Source organism: Schistocerca gregaria, chromosome 3, assembly GCF_023897955.1.
Source record: "Schistocerca gregaria isolate iqSchGreg1 chromosome 3, iqSchGreg1.2, whole genome shotgun sequence".
Taxonomy (NCBI): Eukaryota; Metazoa; Arthropoda; class Insecta; order Orthoptera; family Acrididae; genus Schistocerca; species Schistocerca gregaria.
The window spans coordinates 926,902,376-926,921,537 of NC_064922.1; the positions used below are offsets into that span (position 1 = coordinate 926,902,376).

Genomic DNA, 19,162 nt, shown 5'->3' on the forward strand with positions numbered 1-19,162 from the left:
AGTGTCAGCAATATGTCTTGTGGTCTTATTGTGGCGTGTTTATCTTCTGCCGTTAGGTCAGACGATAGAAATGCCACTTGCACGCTTAGAGTAGCAGATTGACGGTGACCAACTTTAAACAGGTCTTGATTAATTTTCACGTACATTTATTAAAATAATAACAAGCATAAAAATAACTTAACTTGGTTCTAGATGCTACTTACAATTGACAATAACGAAAATCGCAAAATTAATAACCGGACGAAATGTCTGTGAGATAATGTTCTGTAGAGTGCAGATTTATCTCAGGATATTCAGTTTCCCGTCAAACTGCATACAGAACGTTCAGAACAATATTGGTTTATATTCCAGGCACCCGACAGCGTGGATTCATTGGGGAGTGGGTTTTCAGCCCCCATGTTCAGTCCTTGACCTCACCACAGCTCTGTCTCAGTCATGTAAGCGATGGCTATAAAGGTCTCTAGAATTCATGCCACATCATACTCAGCTGCAGGTGACCCGATAAAGTATTAACTATTTTGACCATTTTGTTGATGATGATGATGATGAAGTTCTCATACTCCGTGACAGAGTGTAGGGGAACGATGCGGGAGACTCTTACCGTCTTACTAAGTAAGGTCCTAACGGAGGTGGTTTGCCATTGCCTTCCTTCGACTTGGTTATGATGGAATAATTTTTCAGTTTAGTTACCTTCATTTTGATGAAATGCTTATCTCTGGTTTCAGAACTTTTACAATACCTTACCGAGAGGCTTGTAGCAGCGGTCAAATACTGGAGTCGCATGCGAGAGGGCAATGAATTCAAATAGAAGTCTAACGATTGAGATTTACGTTTTCCGTGGATTCCTTGAAATGCTTGATACAAATAATGAGGCTGGTAATCTTCCTTCAGTCACCTATTATCATATTTAAACACTGTTGGGGGTGAAATGTCTCGTGAATAATCTGTACCCTTTCCAACAATGTGTTGAGGGCGTACGGTCTCTTTTTTTTAATTATCCTGAAAACTCGAACAGAGTTACAGTAGCCCCATACTCAGCAATTAGGAATGAAGGAGGCGACTCACCGAAGGCACAAACGCTGCGCCGTCGATACATTACTTTCGGTGTATTACTAGTCCCATCCTCAGGTAATGGACGTAGGGGAGTGGTTGCAACAATCCTTCATCGCCGTTCTAGGTTGGTTGGTTGTTTTGGGGAAGGAGACCAGACAGCGTGGTCATCGGTCTCATCCGATTAGGGAAGGAAGTCAGCCGTGCCCTTTCAAAGGAATCTTCCCGGTATTTGCCTGGAGTGATTTAGGGAAATCACGGAAAACCTAAATCAAGATGGCCGGACGCGGGATTGAACCGTCATCCTCCCGAATGCGAGTCCAGTGTCTAACCACTGCGCTACCTCGCTCGGTTCGCCGTTCTAGGGAAGGTCCTAGTAGAGTTGCTACCGTGGCCTTCATCCAACCTGTTATGAAGGTCAAGCGTTTATCTGTGTCGTGTGGATTACGATAATTGCCTGTACACTAATTTTGAGTTTCTGTTAGATTATTCACAAGAAATTTCGCCCACAACAATAAAATACACAAATTCCAAGCTGTGTGTTGTACTATTAACAGAACATTGGGCCGTAAAGTACAAAAGGAAACCACAACGAAATTGTATAAAATAATGGCTGTCTCTGTGTTATTCCATGGGAGCGAAACCCGGGATGCCACTAAAAGAAGCACGTAGTCTGCCCGTCTGGAATATCACGCGGAGGAGGCGGTGAAGCTTAACGTCCCCATACGACGGATGGATCACCATAAACAGTGTCAAATGCCTCACATCATGAGACATTGCGGAGCGGTTTGGACTTGAATCCAGGACACTGGAGCAAAGACAGGTCATCAGAAACTGTACACCACCTCTCCACGCATCATCATCATTTTCTTTACAGGCTATTGCCTATTCCGAACTTACTAAAAAGAACGTTCCCATCGTTTTCGAGTTCTTCCAATATCTCTTTTCCCATTCGGCTTGTATTTCGGGATATTCTGTGACCTGGTATCGTCTTGAGGTGTTGTCTCGAATCTCCACTATATTTCTGAATTTTTTTCATTCATTTTGAAAATATTTGATTCTGTTCTAATATCTTCGATTCTAATCATATCTCCTCTTGTGCAGCCCTTCGTCCTTCTTAGGAACCTCATCTCTGCTGTTTGAACTTTATTTTCTTGTCGCTTTGCGGTATCTCGACCTTCGCTTCCATAATATAACACAGGAACTGCCATTACTTTATAGTATTTCATAATAGTTTCTTTTTTGTACTTTATGGCCCAATGTTCTGCTGTTGGTAGTGCAGACAGTTTGGTATTTGGGTACTGTATTTTCAATGTCAAGGTCAAGGTGAAAGTCAAAACTTGTAGCACAGCCTAAATAAGAGATTTTAGATATTTGTTCTAAAACCAAAACTAAACTATCGAAAACCATTTTTGATCTCACTGGATATTTCCTTGGAATGCCATTATTTTTGGTTTGTTCTTACAAATTTTAAAGTTGTATTTCTTGCCAAATTTCGTTCAGCTGGCATACTGATCTTTGGAGGTTATTCTCATTGTACCTTCAGGGGTTTCTTATTGATTATCTTAATCCCTTTGTTTACCTTACATTTCGATTTGCGAAGAATGAAGTCAGTGTAAATATTAAAAAGATTAGGAAACAGTCGACACCCTTGCCTAAAGGGTGTTGTTTCTTCTACTCGATCCATACCTGTGTTTATTACAATGCGTGTAGCTTAGTAAAGACTTTTCCCTACCTTTGTTAGGTGATAAGGATATCAACTAAAGGCCGAAACACTAAATGTCTTCTTCCAAAGCTGTTTCACAGAGGAAGACTGCACTGTGCTTCCTTCTCTAGATTGTCGCACAGTTGACAAAATGGTAGATATCGAAGTAGAGGGATAGAGAAACAATTAAAATCGCTCAAAAGAGGAAAGGCCGCTGGTCCTGATGGGATACCAGTTCGATTTTACACAGAGTACGCGAAGGAACTTGCCCCCCTTCTTGCAGCGGTGTACCGTAGGTCTCTAGAAGAGCGAAGCGTTCCAAAGGATTGGAAAAGGGCACAGGTCATCCCCGTTTTCAAGAAGGGACGTCGAACAGATGTGCAGAACTATAGACCTATATCTCTAACGTCGATCAGTTGTAGAATTTTGGAACACGTATTATGTTCGAGTATAATGTCTTTTCTGGAGACTAGAAATCTACTCTGTAGGAATCAGCATGGGTTTCGAAAAAGACGGTCGTGTGAAACCCAGCTCGCGCTATTCGTCCACGAGACTCAGAGGGCCTTAGACACGGGTTCATAGGTAGATGCCGTGTTTCTTGACTTCCGCAAGGCGTTTGACACAGTTCCCCACAGTCGTTTAATGAACAAAGTAAGAGCATACGGACTATCAGAGCAATTGTGTGATTGGATTGAGGAGTTCCTAGATAACAGAACGCAGCATGCCATTCTCAATGGAGAGAAGTCTTCCGAAGTAAGAGTGATTTCAGGTGTGCCGCAGGGGAGTGTCATAGGACCGTTGCTATTCACAACATACATAAATGACCTGGTGGATGACATCGGAAGTTCACTGAGGCTTTTTCCAGATGATGCTGTGGTGTATCGAGAGGTTGCAACAATGGAAAATTGTACTGAAATGCAGGAGGATCTGCAGCGAATTGACGCATGGTGCAGGGAATGGCAATTGAATCTCAATGTAGACAAGTGTAATGTGATGCGAATACATAGAAAGATAGGTCCCTTATCATTTAGCTACAAAATAGCAGGTCAGCAACTGGAAGCAGTTAATTCCATAAATTATCTGGGAGAACGCATTAGGAGTGATTTAAAATGGAATGATCATATAAAGTTGATCGTCGGTAAAGCCGATGCCAGACTGAGATTCATTGGAAGAATCCTAAGGAAATGCAATCCGACAACAAAGGAAGTAGGTTACAGTACATTTGTTCGCCCAATGCTTGAATACTGCTCAGCAGTGTGGGATCTGCACCAGGTAGGGTTGATAGAAGAGATAGAGAAGATCCAACAGAGAGCAGCGCGCTTCGTTACAGGATCATTTAGTAATTGCGAAAGCGTTACGGAGATGATAGATAAACTCCAGTGGAAGACTCTGCAGGAGAGACGCTCAGTAGCTCGGTATGGGCTTTTGTTAAAGTTTCGAGAACATACTTTCACCGAAGAGTGAAGCAGTATATTGCTCCCTCCTACGTATATCTCGCGAAGAGACCATGAGGATAAAATCAGAGAGATTAGAGCCCACACAGAAGCATACCGACAATCCTTCTTTCCACGTACAATACGAGACTGGAATAGAAGGGAGAACCGATAGAGGTACTCAGGGTACCCTCCGCCACACACCGTCAGGTGGCTTGCGGAGTATGGATGTAGATGTAGATGTAGAACATTAAAACATAATCTTCCATAGGCTATCAAGGCTCACACGGTAAAAAGCCTTCTCAAGGTCGATAAAGGCCATATGGGTTTCTGTAATACATTCTCAGTGTTTCTCTGTGATTTTTGAATTACGGACACATTGTCTATCCATGAACTACCTCACTTAAACCATTTTGTTCTTCAGAAACAATAGCTCCTGTGATATTCTTCTGGCGGTTATTGACTAGGTTTGAGTACAGTTTGTAGCCAGCGTTTAAAAGACTGATGCCATGATAGCCATTACGTTTCCCTCTTTTGAGAAGAGATTACTTCTGCTGTATACTAAGGGTCTGCAGTTCGGCCAGTATTCATTCATTAATTGTAAAAGCCTTTTATTTAGTGGTAAACCTCCACATTTAATTAGCTGTGCGTTTATTCCATGTATTCCAATAGCTGTTCTGTTCTTCATGCCTTTCAAGGCCTCTTGTCATACGTCAATAGTAATTGGATCTACTGTTTCATTTTACATACTTTCGCTTGCCGACAAAATAATGTCAGTTTAAAATTTTCGACCACCAGGATTCGAACCGACGAACATCCCAGTCGAGTGTCACCTCATAAGCATGTGTCAGCGACCTCAACTACGGAGACTGGATTTTCGTACACTAAACAACAATATTGCTCTACCATCGGTTGCAGGTCCACGCTCCCACACAAGCCTAGTACTACAATGAGAATGAGTAATAGTATCTCACACATCTTTTAACGCTGCCAAACGCGAAACCATCTTTTGAATGGACCATGGAGCTCAACGACTTGTCTGTTACGTCATATGGTCTCATGTTTGCGTAACGAAAAATCGGATATCGGAGAGGTCGCGACTTATTGCGAGAAAGATAAGCAATGTACAACCACGTATGTTACTAGAGCGAGAAAGCAGAGGATTTCAAGGCCTTAAGTTGCTCGTGCGCGATTTTCTGTAAAATTTAAACGCATGTTTGTACGTAGTTTACTACAAGATCCCTGGGAAAGAAAGGGTACATTTGTTTAGACTTTGCGAAAAAGTGGACTGGGACTGATGAATGTAAGTAGTATTCTTTCGGCGTTAAACGTAGACTGCTCGAGTCGAACAGGTCACAGACAGACTTTTCTCTGTATACTTACAAACACATACAATTTCACATACACTAGGCTTTCAATTTTTGTGTGGGACATATTGTCCCAGAATTAAATTAAGAATAGTTCCCATTCGTCTGTTCTGACCGATATGGGGAGATTAATCATGACTGTAAGAAAAATTCCGTGATTCGAAACCCAAATTTTTCCAATTGGGAAACCATTTGCCTCGCTACCATACAAATATACTCTGGTGTGCAAAACTTAAGCACGAAACTTACGTTCGAATGATGTGTCACTGCCAGGTAACATAACTCGATCAAACTTGGACCACGGCGGAAATAACTGCTGCGGTATAGCGGAAACGGCGTTACGATTGAATTCACGATATCCAGAGATTTAGGGCGCTATACGACAAGGTAGTTTATTTGGATAGAGGCGTATGGGGCCTGATGATGGCACAATGATGTGCTGAAACTGCTAGCCTTCACAATAAAATAAAATAATATCTTAAAGTATACGGCTGTTGGTGAACGTTATTGACACTGACAATTACGTAACGAGCCGATGTCCCCTGGCCATAGTGGACCAATAAAGTTATAAAGTATTCCAGTGAGACGTGGAACCTGAAGGTGCAAAAGTACAAAATTTTGAGAGTTGATTATTGGGGAACGTGAAACGTCCCCTTAGAACAATTATACATGACTGTGCTTAAACTGACACACAATATTTTTAGCACAACGCAACCTGACTTTCAAAAATCCCTACAAAAGAATTGCCCTGACTAACATTAACCTATACGTTTCACATATCACTTACCTCACAAAAATCTTGGTTACTCGAACTACTGCAATACAGTGAGCGCCACTACTGCCAGCTAAATTGAAGATTCAAACTACTGAAGGCACTAACTACTGATAGGCATAGTTAGCAAATGAAAGATTTTAATAGAGAACAAACAATGCATTTACCTTAATATTCATAATATATATAGCAGTTCATGACATCCAGTCTTACAAATTTCAAAACTCCGCCATCTCTCTCCCCACATCCACCACTGCTGGCGGCTCACCTCCAACTGCGCAACGCTACGCGCTGTTAGCATCCAGCTGCCGCTGCCCAACACTACAATGGCAGACAACAATGCAAACCAGCCACAGACTGCACACGGCACAGCCAGTGATTTTCAGACAGAGCGCTACGTGTCGGCGGCGTTACCAATAAAAAAACCTAAACAGCCTACTTACAAACGTTAAGCTCTATCTTGAGAATTGTAAGCAAGTACTGGTAGAAAAATAAAATAAAAAGGTAAGAGACAAGTAAGAGTTGAACACGGCCCGGCAACCGTCAGTTAATCGAAATGCAGGCGGGCGGGAATTAGAGGAGGAGGAACTGAAGGAAAAGGTTGGCAAGGAAACTTTTTGAAAAGAACGACAATACGCTCGTATTCGATAAGAGAGTGATAGTTGAAATACTTTTTAAAAAGGGTTCGTTTCCGACCACAGTCGCCGAGCATCTTCAGAGCATACGACTGAAGCAGTAGTTCAGTCCCAAACAACGAGCACTGCCAACCTACAAATCGATCGCCAAGGTACATGCGCGTGCTAGCGACCTAGCTTGAAATACTGTTTCCGTCCTGTGAACTAAAGAAAGCAGGCGGTGTGCGAAACCGTTAATGTATGTTGAAATTCTGTGTGAATGTGCTGTATAATAGCCTTTTTTTTTTAAAAAAATGTGGGTACTCTTTTCTAATTTCAGATACCTGAGTGTAGATGGATAGACGACATCAGAGAACTGGCTGATTCTAGGAAATGCCCCATTGAAACTGTTAAAGAAGTTGTGAGCATCCGAAGTAGGTTCTCAGATGAGTGAGTGGCTCGAAGCGTTCCTATGATAGAACCAAGTTATCCTGGAAGGCGAGTGTTCATCAGAGACGAGAATATCGTCATGGGATGTGCAACAAGATTGCTCTTGTTATACATATGACGTGACGTATAAAATGAGAAGCAATCTACGACCTTTTGGTGATGCTCTTAATGTAGCTCTAAATGTAAAAAGTTGTAAGTTAATGTAGATGAGCAGGAAAAATAGATCGGTATTGTTCGAATGGTGTATTAGTGGTGTGCTACTTGACACAACTATGTCGATTACACTACTGGCCATTAAAATTGCTACACCACAAAGAAATGCAGATGATAAACGGGTATTCATTAGACAAATATATTATACTAGAACTGACATGTCACTACATTTTCAGGCAATTTGGGTGCATAGATCCTGAGAAATCAGTCGGAACAACCACCTGTGGCCGTAATAACGGCCTTGATACTCCTGGGCATTGAGTCAAACAGAGCTTGGATGGCGTGTACAGGTACAGCTGACCATGCAGCTTCAACGCGATGCCACAGTTCATCAAGAGTAGTGACTGGCGTATTGTGCCGAACTATTTGCGCAGCCACCATTGACCAGACATTTTCCATTGTGAGAGATCTGGAGAATGTGCTGGCCACGGCAGCAGTCGAACATTTTCTGTATCTAGAAAGGCCCGTACAGGACCTGCAACATGCAGTCGTGCATTATCCTGCTGCATTGTAGGGTTTCGCAGGGATCGAATGAAGGGTAGAGCCACGGGTCGTAACACATCTGAAATGTAACGTCCACTGTTCAAAGTGCCGTCAATGCGAACAAGAGGTGACCGAGACGTGTAACCAATGGCACCCCATACCATCACGCCGGGTGATACGCCAGTAAAGCGATGACGAATACACTCTTCCAATGTGCGTTCACCGCGATGTCTCCAAACACGGATGCGACCATCATAATTCTGCAAACAGAACCTGGATTCATTCGAAAAAATTACGTGTTGCCATTCGTGCACCAAGGTTCGTCGTTGAGTACACCGTCGCAGGCGCTCCTGTCTGTGATGGAGCGTCAAGGGAAACCGCAGCCACGGTCTCCGATCTGACAGTCCGTGACGCGGCAAACGTGGTCGAACTGTTCGTGCAGATGGTTGTTGTCTTGCAAACGTCCCCATCTGTTGACTCAGGGATCGAGACGTGGCTGAACGATCCGTTACTCGGTCGCAGGTTCGAATCCTGCCTCGGGCGTGGATGTGTGTGATGTCCTTAGGTTAGTTAGGTTTACGTAGTTCTACGTTCTAGGGGACTGATGACCACAGATGTTAAGTCCCATAGTGCTCAGAGCCATTTTTTTGATACGTTACTGCAATGCGGATAAGGTGCCTGTCATCTGGGCTGCTAGTGATACGAGGCCCTAGGGATCCAGCACGGCGGTCCGTATTACCCTCCTGAACCCACCGATTCGATATTCTGCTAACAGTCATTGGTTCTCTACCGACGCGAGCAGCAATGTCGCGGTACGGTTAACCACAATCGCGATAGGCTACAATCCGACCTTTATCAAAATCGGAAACGTGATGGTACGCATTTCTCCTCCTAACACGAGGCATCACAACAACGTTTCACCAGGCAACGCCAGTCAACTGCAGTTTGTGTATGAGAAATCGTTTGGAAACTTTCCTCATGTCAGCACGTTGTAGGTGTCGCCACCGGCGCCAATCTTTTGTGCATGCTCTGAAAAGCTAATTATTTGCATATCAGAGCATCTTCTTCCTATTGGTTAAATTTCGCGTCTGTAGCACGTCATCTTCGTGGTGTAGCAGTTTTAATGGCCAGTGGTGTATATATAAACGACGTGACTGATAAAATCAGCAGCAATCTACGACATTTTGTTGATGACGCTGTAGTGTACGAGAAAGTGTCTTCTGAGTGACTGTAGGTGGATACAGAATAATTTAGAGAGGATTTCTATTTGACATAATGTATGGCGGCTAGCTCTAAATGTAAAAAGATATAAGTTAATGTAGATGAGAAGGAAAAACCCGTATTGTTCGAATGCTGTATTAGTGGTGTGCTACTTGACACAGCTACGTCGATTAAATATCTAGGCGTAAAGCTGCAAAGCGATTTGAAATGGTACAAACACGTAGGGTCGGCATTGTGGAAGGCGTACGGTTGAATTCGGTTTATTGGAAGAATGCTAGGAGAGTCTAGCTCGTACTTTGGGATTAAAGGAAGAAAATGGTTCAAATGGCTGTAAGCCATATGGGACTTAACTTCTGAGGTCATCAGTCCCCTAGAACTGGGAACTACTTAAACCTAACTAACCTAAGGACATCACACACATCCATGCCTGAGGCAGAATTCGAACCTGTGACCCTAGCAGCAGCGCGGTTCCAGACTGAAGTGGCTAGAACCGCTCGGACACACTGGCCGACATTTAAAGGGAGACATCAAAGGAATTCAGAAGCGTGCTGCTTGATTTGTACCCGGTAGCTGCGACCAAAGTGCAAGTGTTACGGAGATGTTTCGAAGACTGAAATGGGAATCCCTGTTCTTTTCGCGAAACGATATTGAGAAAATTAAGAGAAACGGCGTTTTCGGTTGACTGCAGAACGAGTCTACTGTCGCCAACGTACATTCCGCGTAAGGACAACGAAGATGATAGAAATTAGTGTTCGTGCGGAGTCGTTTCCCCGTCGCTCCATTTGCGAGTGGAACTGGGAAGTGAGCGACTAGCAGTGGTGCAAGGTACTCTTCACCATGCACCGTATAGGGGGCAGTGGAGTATGTACGTTGATGTAGACTAGTGAAGGCGAAATCTGTAATGCATTTGGACGTGTACAACAGAAATATAACATGTAGAAGATCCAACGGAGAGCAACGCGTTTCGTCACAGAATCATTTAGTAATCGCGAAAGCGTTAAGGAGATGACAGATAAACTCCAGTGGAAGACTCTGCAGGAGATACGCTCAGTAGCTCGGTACGGGCTTTTGTTGAAGTTTCGAAAACACACCTTCACCGAAGAGTCAAGCAGTATATCGCTCCCTCCGACGTATATCTTGCGAAGAGACCATGAGGATAAAATCAGAGAGATTAGAGCCCACACAGAGGCATACCGACAATCCTTCTTTCCACGGCCGGCCGATGTGTCCGAGCGGTTCTAGGCGCTACAGTCTGGAACCGCGCGAACACTACGGTCGCAGGTTCAAATCCTGCCTCACGCATGGGTGCGCTGATGTCCTTAGGTTAGTTAGGTTTAAGTAGTTCTAAGTTCTAGGGGAAAGATGACCTCAGAAGTTAAGTCCCATAGTGCTTACAGCCATTTGAACCATTTTTGAACCTTCTTTCCACGAACAATACGAGACTGGAATAGAAGGGAGGACCGATAGAGGTACTCAAGGTACCCTCCGCCACACATCGTCAGGTGGCTTGCGGAGTATGGATGTAGATGTAGATGTGGCTGATGATGGGGATGATAAAGATGATCAAAATGGTTCAATTGGCTCTGAGCACTATGGGACTTAACATCTGTGGTCATCAGTCCCCTAGAACTTAGAACTACTTAAATCTAACTAAGCTAAGGACATCACACACATTATTGCCCGAGGCAGGATTCGAACCTGCGACCGTAGCAGCCGCGCGGTTCCAGGCTGAACGCCTAGAAGCGCTAGACCACCGCGGCCGGCGATAAAGATGATCATGGAAAATAATCTGTAGTGAACTGACCTGTAGAGTAGACGGCAGCTGCGTGCTAGGTGAGCTCGGAGAAAGCTCTTCAACTGGTGCGGTGAGAACTGGAAGCCTCCACTGACGTTTCAGATAACCGGTACTCGAAATGACGCAGCGCGGCACCTGGTGTTCCGTGGAGTTGACGGGTGGAGGACGCGCTTCCGGGGTCGTGTCGCGGTCTGAGCGGCCGCCGCGACTCGCAGTTGTTTCGCGGCTGATGTGGCGGCTGCCGCGGCAAGTGGTACAGTGGCTGCGCCGGCTGGCGGCGCCGTGTTTTGTAAGGCGGCGGCAGCGGGCAGTGGCGCCGGAGTGCCGGCGGCCGGACCCTGGCGTCTGACCCCAGATAGAGGAGAGGTGGCCACACCACCGCACCAGCGCCGCGACGGCACGCGGGCCTCGCCTGACGGAGGCGTCGCCTCGCGAAGAGTCGCCCAGTCGCCCTGCGGGCGTTACAGGTCGCCAGCGGCGATAACCGTGTGCGAGGGAGCAGTCCGGTTGCCCCGTGTTCCGGCCAGGGAGCAGATACTCTGCGGAAAAATCCCGTACGAATCCCTCCCACATCGGCTTTCCTAACGGCGGAAATTTTTGTAGACTCTCTCACCATTTCCATTGGCATACCTACATCTACGAGGGGCGTCAAATAAGTAATACAACAGACTTTTTTCTCGGTCAGTTTCTGTTCCCCCTATGAACCATGGACCTTGCCGTTGGTGGAGAGGCTTGCGTGCCTCAACAATACAGATAGCCATACCGTAGGTGCAACCACAACGGAGGGGTATCTGTTGAGAGGCCAGACAAACGTGTGGTTCCTGAAGAGGGGCAGCAGCCTTTTCAGTAGTTGCAGGGGCAACAGTCTCGATGATTGACTGATCTGGCCTTGTAACAATAACCAAAACGGTCTTGCTGTGCTGGTACTGCGAACGGCTGAAAGCAAGGGGAAACTACAGCCGTAATCTTTCTCGAGGGCATGCAGTTTTACTGTATGATTAAATGATGATGGCGTCCTCTTGGGTAAAATATTCCGGAGGTAAAAAAGTCCCCCATTCGGATCTCCGGGCGGGGACTACTCAAGAGGATGTCGTTATCAAGAGAAAGAAAACTGGCATTCTACGGATCGGAGTGTGGAATGTCAGATCCCTTAATCGGGCAGGTAGGTTAGAAAATTTAAAAAGGGAAATGAATAGGTTAAAGTTAGATATAGTGGGAGTTAGTGAATTTCGGTGGCAGGAGGAACACGACTTCTGGTCAAGTGAATACAGGGTTATAAATACAAAATCAAATAGGCTAAGCTACTACAAACAGCATGGTGAACGCATTATTGTGGCCAAGGTAGACACGAAGCCCACGCCTACTACAGTAGTACAAGTTTATATGCCAACTAGCTCTGCAGATGATAAAGAAATTGATGAAATGTATGATGAGATAAAATAAATTATTCAGGTAGTGAAGGGAGACAAAAATTTAATAGTCATGGGTGACTAGAATTCGACAGTAGGAAAAGAAAGAGAAGGAAACGTAGTAGGTGAATATGGATTAGGGCCTTGAAATGAAAGAGGAAACAGCCTGGTAGAGTTTTGCACAGAGCATAACTTAATCATAGCTAACTCTTGGTTCAAGAATCATGAAAGAAGGTTGTATACATGGAAGAACCCTGGAGATACTAAAAGGTATCAGATAGATTATATAATGGTAAGACAGAGATTTAGGAACCAGGTTTTAAATTGTGAGACATTTCCAGGGGCAGATGTCGACTCTGACCACAATCTATTGGTTATGAACTGTAGATTAAAGCTGAAGAAACTGCAAAAAGGTGGGAATTTAAGAAGATGGGACAAGGATAAACTGAAGGAACCAGAGGTTGTACAGAGTTTCAAGGAGAGCATAAGGGAACAATTGACAGGAATGGGGGAAACAAATACAGTAGAAGAAGAATGGGTAGCTTTGAGGGATAAAATAGTGAAGGCAGCAGAGGATCTAATACGTAAAAAGACGAGGGCTAGTAGAAACCCTTTGGTAGCAGAAGAAATATTGAATTTAATTGATGTAAGGAGAAAATATAAAAACGCAGTAAATGAAGCAGGGAAAAAGGAATACAAACGTCTCAAAAATGAGATCGACAGGAAGTGCAAAATGGCTAAGCAGGGATGGTTAATGGACAAATATAAGGATGTAGAGGCTTGTCTCACCAGGGGTAAGATAGATGCTGCCTACAGGAAAATTAAAGAGACCTTTGGAGAAAAGAGTACGAATTGTATGAATATCAAGAGCTCAGATGGAAACCCAGTTCTAAGCAAAGAAGGGAAAGCAGAAAGGTGGAAGGAGTATATAGAGGGTCTATATAAGGGCAATGTACTTGAGGACAATATTATGGAAATGGAAGAGGATGTAGATGAAGATGAAATGGGCGATACAATACTGCGTGAAGAGTTTGACACAGCACTGAAGGACCTGAGTCGAACCCAGGCCCCGGGTGTAGACAACATTCTATTAGAACTACTGACGGCCTTGGGAGAGCCAGTCCTGACAAAACTCTACCATCTGGTGAGCAAAATGTATGAGACAGGCGAAATACCCTAAGACTTCAAGAAGAATATAATAATTCCGATCCCAAAGAAAGCAGGTGTTGAGAGATTTGAAAATTACCGAACGTTCAGTTTAATAAGTGACGGATGCAAAAGATTAACGCGTATTGTCTACAGACGAATGGAAAAACTGGTTGAAGCTGACCTCGGGGAAGATCTGTTGGGATTCCGTAGAAATATTGGAACACGTGGCGCAATACTGACCCTACGACTTATCTTAGAAGCTAGACAAAGGAAAGGCAAACCTACGTTTCTAACATTCGTAGACTTAGGGAAAGCTTTTGACAATGTTGACTGGAATACTCTCTTTCAAATTCTGAAGGTGGCAGGGTAAAATATAGGGAGCGAAACCCTATTTACAATTTGTACAGAAACCACATGGCAGTTAGTGGAGTCCCGGGGCATGAAAAGGAAGCAGCGGTTGGGGAGGGAGTGAGGCAGGGTTGTAGCCTGTCCCCGATGTTATTCAATCTGTATACTGAGCAAGCAGTAAAGGAAACAAAAGAAACATTCGGAGTAGAAATTAAAATCCATGGAGATGAAATAAAAATGTTGAGGTTCTCCGATGACATTGTAATTCTGTCAGAGACAGCAAAGGTCTTGGAAGAGCAGTTGAACGGAATGGGGAGGATATAAGATGAACATCAACAAAAGCAAAACGAGGATAATGGAATGTAGTCGAATTAAGTCGGGTGATGCTGAGGGAAATGAGACACTTAAAGTAGTAAAGGAATTTTGCTATTTGGAGAGCAAAATAACTGATGATGGTCGAAGTAGAGAGGATATGAAATATAGACTGGCAATGGCAAGGAAAGCGTTTCTGAAGAAGAGAAATTTGTTAACATCTAGTTTTGATTTAAGTGTCAGGAAGTCGTTTTTGAAAGTAATTGTATGGACTGTAGCCATGTAGGGAAGTGAAAAATGGACGATAACTAGTTTGGACAAGAAGAGAATAGAAGCTTTCGAAATGTGGTGCTACAGAAGATTGCTGAAGATTAGATGGGTAGATCATATAACTAATGAAGAGATATGGAATAGGATTGGGGAGAAGAGGCGTTTGTGGTACAACTTAACTAGAAGAAGGGATTGGTTGGTAGGACATGTTCTGAGGCATCAAGGGCTCACCAAGTTAGCATTGGAGGGCAGCGCGGAGGGTAGAAATCGTAGAGGGTGACCAAGAGATGAATACACTAAACAGATTCAGAAGGATGTAGGTTGCAGTAGGTACTGGGAGATGAAGAAGCTTGCACAGGATAGAGTAGCATGGAGAGCTGCATCAAACCAGTGTCAGGACTGAAGACCACAACAACAACACACCTACATCTACGAGAGACGTTCAGTGAGTAATGCAACAGACTTTCTTCTCGGTCAGTTTCGGTTGACAAAATGCGAACTTTGTTTGGGACATCCTGAAACTGGTGAAATTGTAAACGATGTTTTTCAGAAACCATTACGTGGTTCTCTGCAAATGGGCTCTCATTAAACTTTGACAAAATACAGTATACACAGTTGCACACAGTAAATGGAAATACCCCATTAATAAATATAGACTTCGATCATAATCCGTAGGTAAGTTAGAATATTCAAAATTTCTAGGTGTATGCATTGATGAGGAGCTGAACTGGAAAGAATATCCATGAGGATCTGCTGAAACGTTTGAGTTCAGCTACTTATGCTATTAGGGTCATTGCAAATTTTGGCGATATACATCTGAGTAAATTAGCTTACCACGCATATTTTCATTCTCTGCTTTCGTATGGCATCCTATTCTGAGGTAACTCATCATTGTGTACAAGAGTGTTCATTGCACAAAAGCATGTAATCAGAATAATTGCTGGAGCTCATCCAAGATCATCCTGCAGACATTTAAAGAGCTAGAAATCTTCACAGTAGCCTCACAATATATATAGTCACTTATGAAATTCGTTACTAACAATCCAAACGAATTCAAAAGTAATAGCAGTGTACATGGCTACAACACTAGGAGAAAGGATGATCTTCACTACTCAAGGTTAAATCTAACTTTGGCTCAGAAGGGAGTAAATTATGCTGCGACAAAAGAGCATCAAAAGTCTGACAGATAGCCATATAGCATTTAAAAGGAAATTCAAAGAATTTCTTAATGGCAACTACTTCTACTCATTAGATGAATTTTTGGATATACTAAGTGGGTAATTACCCAACCTCCACAAAAAAATATAAAAAATTAATAATATTGAGTGTCATGTAATATTTTGTATAATGTAATATCTTGTATAGGCACCTTTTATTAACCTGACACGTTCCTAATCATTACGAAGTGTCGTATTCATGATCTATGGAATAAGTACTAATCTAATCTAATCTAATCTAGCCTCGGCTCGTCAGTGACCGCGTGGTGTCATACGTTAGCCAGAGCAAGACGGGTAGATACAGTGTGTGTTCCAGGCAGACCACGTGGTGTGGAATCCTATGTTAACGCTGTGTCGTGGAATGGGCTTTGTGTCGATGAAGGAGATTTGCATACCGCGGAGTGCAAAGGTGGAGGACTTAGTGAAACCATAATGGCAGACATTTCACAGCTTAAGTAGAAATTAATAATAGCCAGAGGAATCATGATACCATAAAAAGAAACATGTACATTACCATTATTTTCACGACGATTCTGATGGTGTAATCAGATTTTCAGCATCTGTATTAGTTTAAAGTTTAGTATCTGACGATAAATTAAATGTGTAACACCCAGCAACGAATTTTCAAACTCTGAACGGTTCATCCGATTTTCTCGATCGATGTGTTTTTAGAAAGCTATTACTGTAAACCTAAATTGGTATAAGTTACTGGCATCTAACTTGATGAGACGCCCCGCTAAATCCGCAGGACAGGACAGGTAGTTTAAATTGTGGAAAGGGGCCAAAATAAGCGGCTGTCAGTTACACTGGAACATACAACTTTATTTATTTGACAAAACGTTGCAAGAGGCAAAAAAAATTATAAAAAATCACGGTATTAATTTTTGGAACTTAATTACCGGCTGAATGCACCATACAATCTCATTCCTCAAGGGCAAGACCACTTTCATTTAAAATTGGCTGAAAGCCAATAACTTAAGACTCAAACCAAAATCAGAAATTTAAAAGGCAGAAGGCCTTATCTTAGAACAGTTCTTTAATTAGGCTGAAGGCCCAAACAATCTGACACCTTAAGAGCAAAACAACCTTAATTTAAAAATCGGCTAGAAGCCATACAAATACAAACAACAAGGACAAATAAGAAGAGGCAGTACACCCAACGGTGCTCGGAAGTTTCGGAGAGTCGGCCTGGAATTCGAACGCTAATGCTTACTTAGGTGAGACAGGCAGTTGACCCAACCATTCTCGATCCGACGACAACCCAACAGAGAGACCGTCAACGGACCCACTTCCGCTCCACCCGACCAGCACACAATAGGGAGTTCAATAGAACAATGTACAAGGTATTGGTGCCCACAACCAATTATACCGGGTGATCAAAAAGTCAGTATAAATTTGAAAACTTAATGAACAATGGAATAATGTAGATAGAGAGGTAAAAATTGACACACATTCTTGGAATGACATGGGGTTTTATTAGAACAAAAAAAGTTCACAAAATGTCCGACAGATGGCGCTGGAGAGCAAAACGTCAGTGACTGCGCATGACAATCGTGTATAAAAGGAGCTGTAATGAGATAGAGAATCGGATGCGCCAGCAGTCGCAGCATGTTGACATTACCTGAAAAAGCACCTTTAGTGAAGCTGTATTATCAGAATGGGGAATATGCTAGTTCAGCGTTACGATCCTACCGCCATAAGAAGGGGATTCGAAGGGGTAAAGGTCCGTTGACAAATGCAGCTGCGGCGGGAATGGCGGGAATGATTTCGAAGTTCGAAGCCAAGGGTTGTTAAGACGATAGACCCCGTAGTGGCCGACCGAGCACAAGGCTTAATGCTGCTGAGACAGTTCAGGAAGAAATGGAGACTGTAGCGGGTTCGTCTATGCACGTGGAAGTCAGCGCTCGTGCAGTCGCACGTCGCACTGGCATTCCTTACACTACTGTTTGGTTGGCACTTAGGCGTACCCTCCGATGCTGTCCGTACAAAATCCATCGGCATCATGAACTGTTACCTGGCGATTTAGTGAAGCGGAGGGCATTTGTGGTGTGGGCGTTTTAAAAGATGGCGGAAGATGACGATTGGTTGAGTAACGTATTGTGGACCGACGAAGCTCATTTCACGCTCTGAGGGTCTGTCAACGCCCACAGCTGCAGTATTTGGGTTACTGAAAATCCTAGAACTGCCGTGGAACCTCCATTGCACGACGTGAAAGTCACGGTATGGGTTGGATTCACCACATCTACCGTTATCGGGCCTTTTTTCTTCGAGGAAATGCGTGATTCTGGTTTTAACTGCTACCGTGACGGGTGAGAGGTACGCCGGTATGTTACCGCATCGCATCATCCCCAGCTGGCGGATAAACACCTGCTGGAAGGTACGATGTTTATGCAGGATTGCGCTCCACTCCATATTGCTAGACGCGTGAAAGATCTCTTGCGCGCGTCGTTTGGTGATGATCGTGTGCTCAGCCGCCACTTTCGTCATGCTTGGCCTCCCAGGTCCCCAGACCACAGTATTCGCGATTATTGGCTTTGGGCTTACCTGAAGTCGCAAGTGTATCGTGATCGACCGACATCTCTAGGGATGCTGAAAGACAACATCCGAAGCCAATGCCTCACCACAACTCCGGACATGCTTTACAGTGCTGTCCACAACATTATTCCACGACTACAGCTATTGTTGATGGTAGACATATTGAGCATTTCCTGTAAAGAACATCGTTTTTGCTTTGTCTTACTTTGTTATGCTAATTATTGCTATTCTGATCAGATGAAGTGATATCTGTCGGACATTTTTGAACTTTTGCATTTTTTTGGTTCTAATGAAACCCCACTTCATTTCAAGCATGTGTGTCAATTTGTACCTCTCTTTCTACATTATTCCGTTGTTTATCTAGTTTACAAATTTATACTGACTTTTTGATCATCCGGTACATTGAGCCGTCAAAGTGCACTCCGTGCTGGACAGCGACAACACGATGAGGAAAATACACTGCCTGAATTTACATCAACGTCCAGGGCACGTGACTGGGACATTAACGGCCACGAGGCAGAAGATTCCTCTGGTGTACTTCAATTCAAAATGACGAAGTACAGTTAAACTCCATCTGAGGGTGGCTAAAATTTGCCAACCTAAAAACATATGTTGTTGCTCGCGGGAATGTCCCAACAGCCGACAACGAAATCCAAACGACAGAATGTGAACAGTCGTGACTTGCTGGTAGATTAAGTCAAAACTGAACTTTCGTGTCCAGGATCGGTGAGCCACGGACCTCGTAGCAATGGGAATAGCACCACACGCTCCGACTACACGAGGTCGCCGCCAGCGGTCTCGGCCAAACGACGCGCCGCG

General features: G+C 43.8%; 1 protein-coding gene and 1 long non-coding RNA gene across 2 annotated transcripts in view; one reads left to right on the plus strand and one right to left on the minus strand.

Moving 5' to 3' along the window:
• Positions 1-11,544, minus strand: part of LOC126355798 (facilitated trehalose transporter Tret1-2 homolog) — a 68,078-nt gene extending 56,534 nt beyond the window's left edge. The window contains exon 1 of the mRNA XM_050006219.1: positions 11,113-11,544. The gene's annotated coding sequence lies outside the window, so the exon portion shown is untranslated. The remainder of the gene's footprint in view (positions 1-11,112) is intronic.
• Positions 1-19,162, plus strand: part of LOC126355803 (uncharacterized) — a 367,829-nt gene that overhangs the window by 36,187 nt on the left and 312,480 nt on the right. The window lies entirely within an intron of this gene.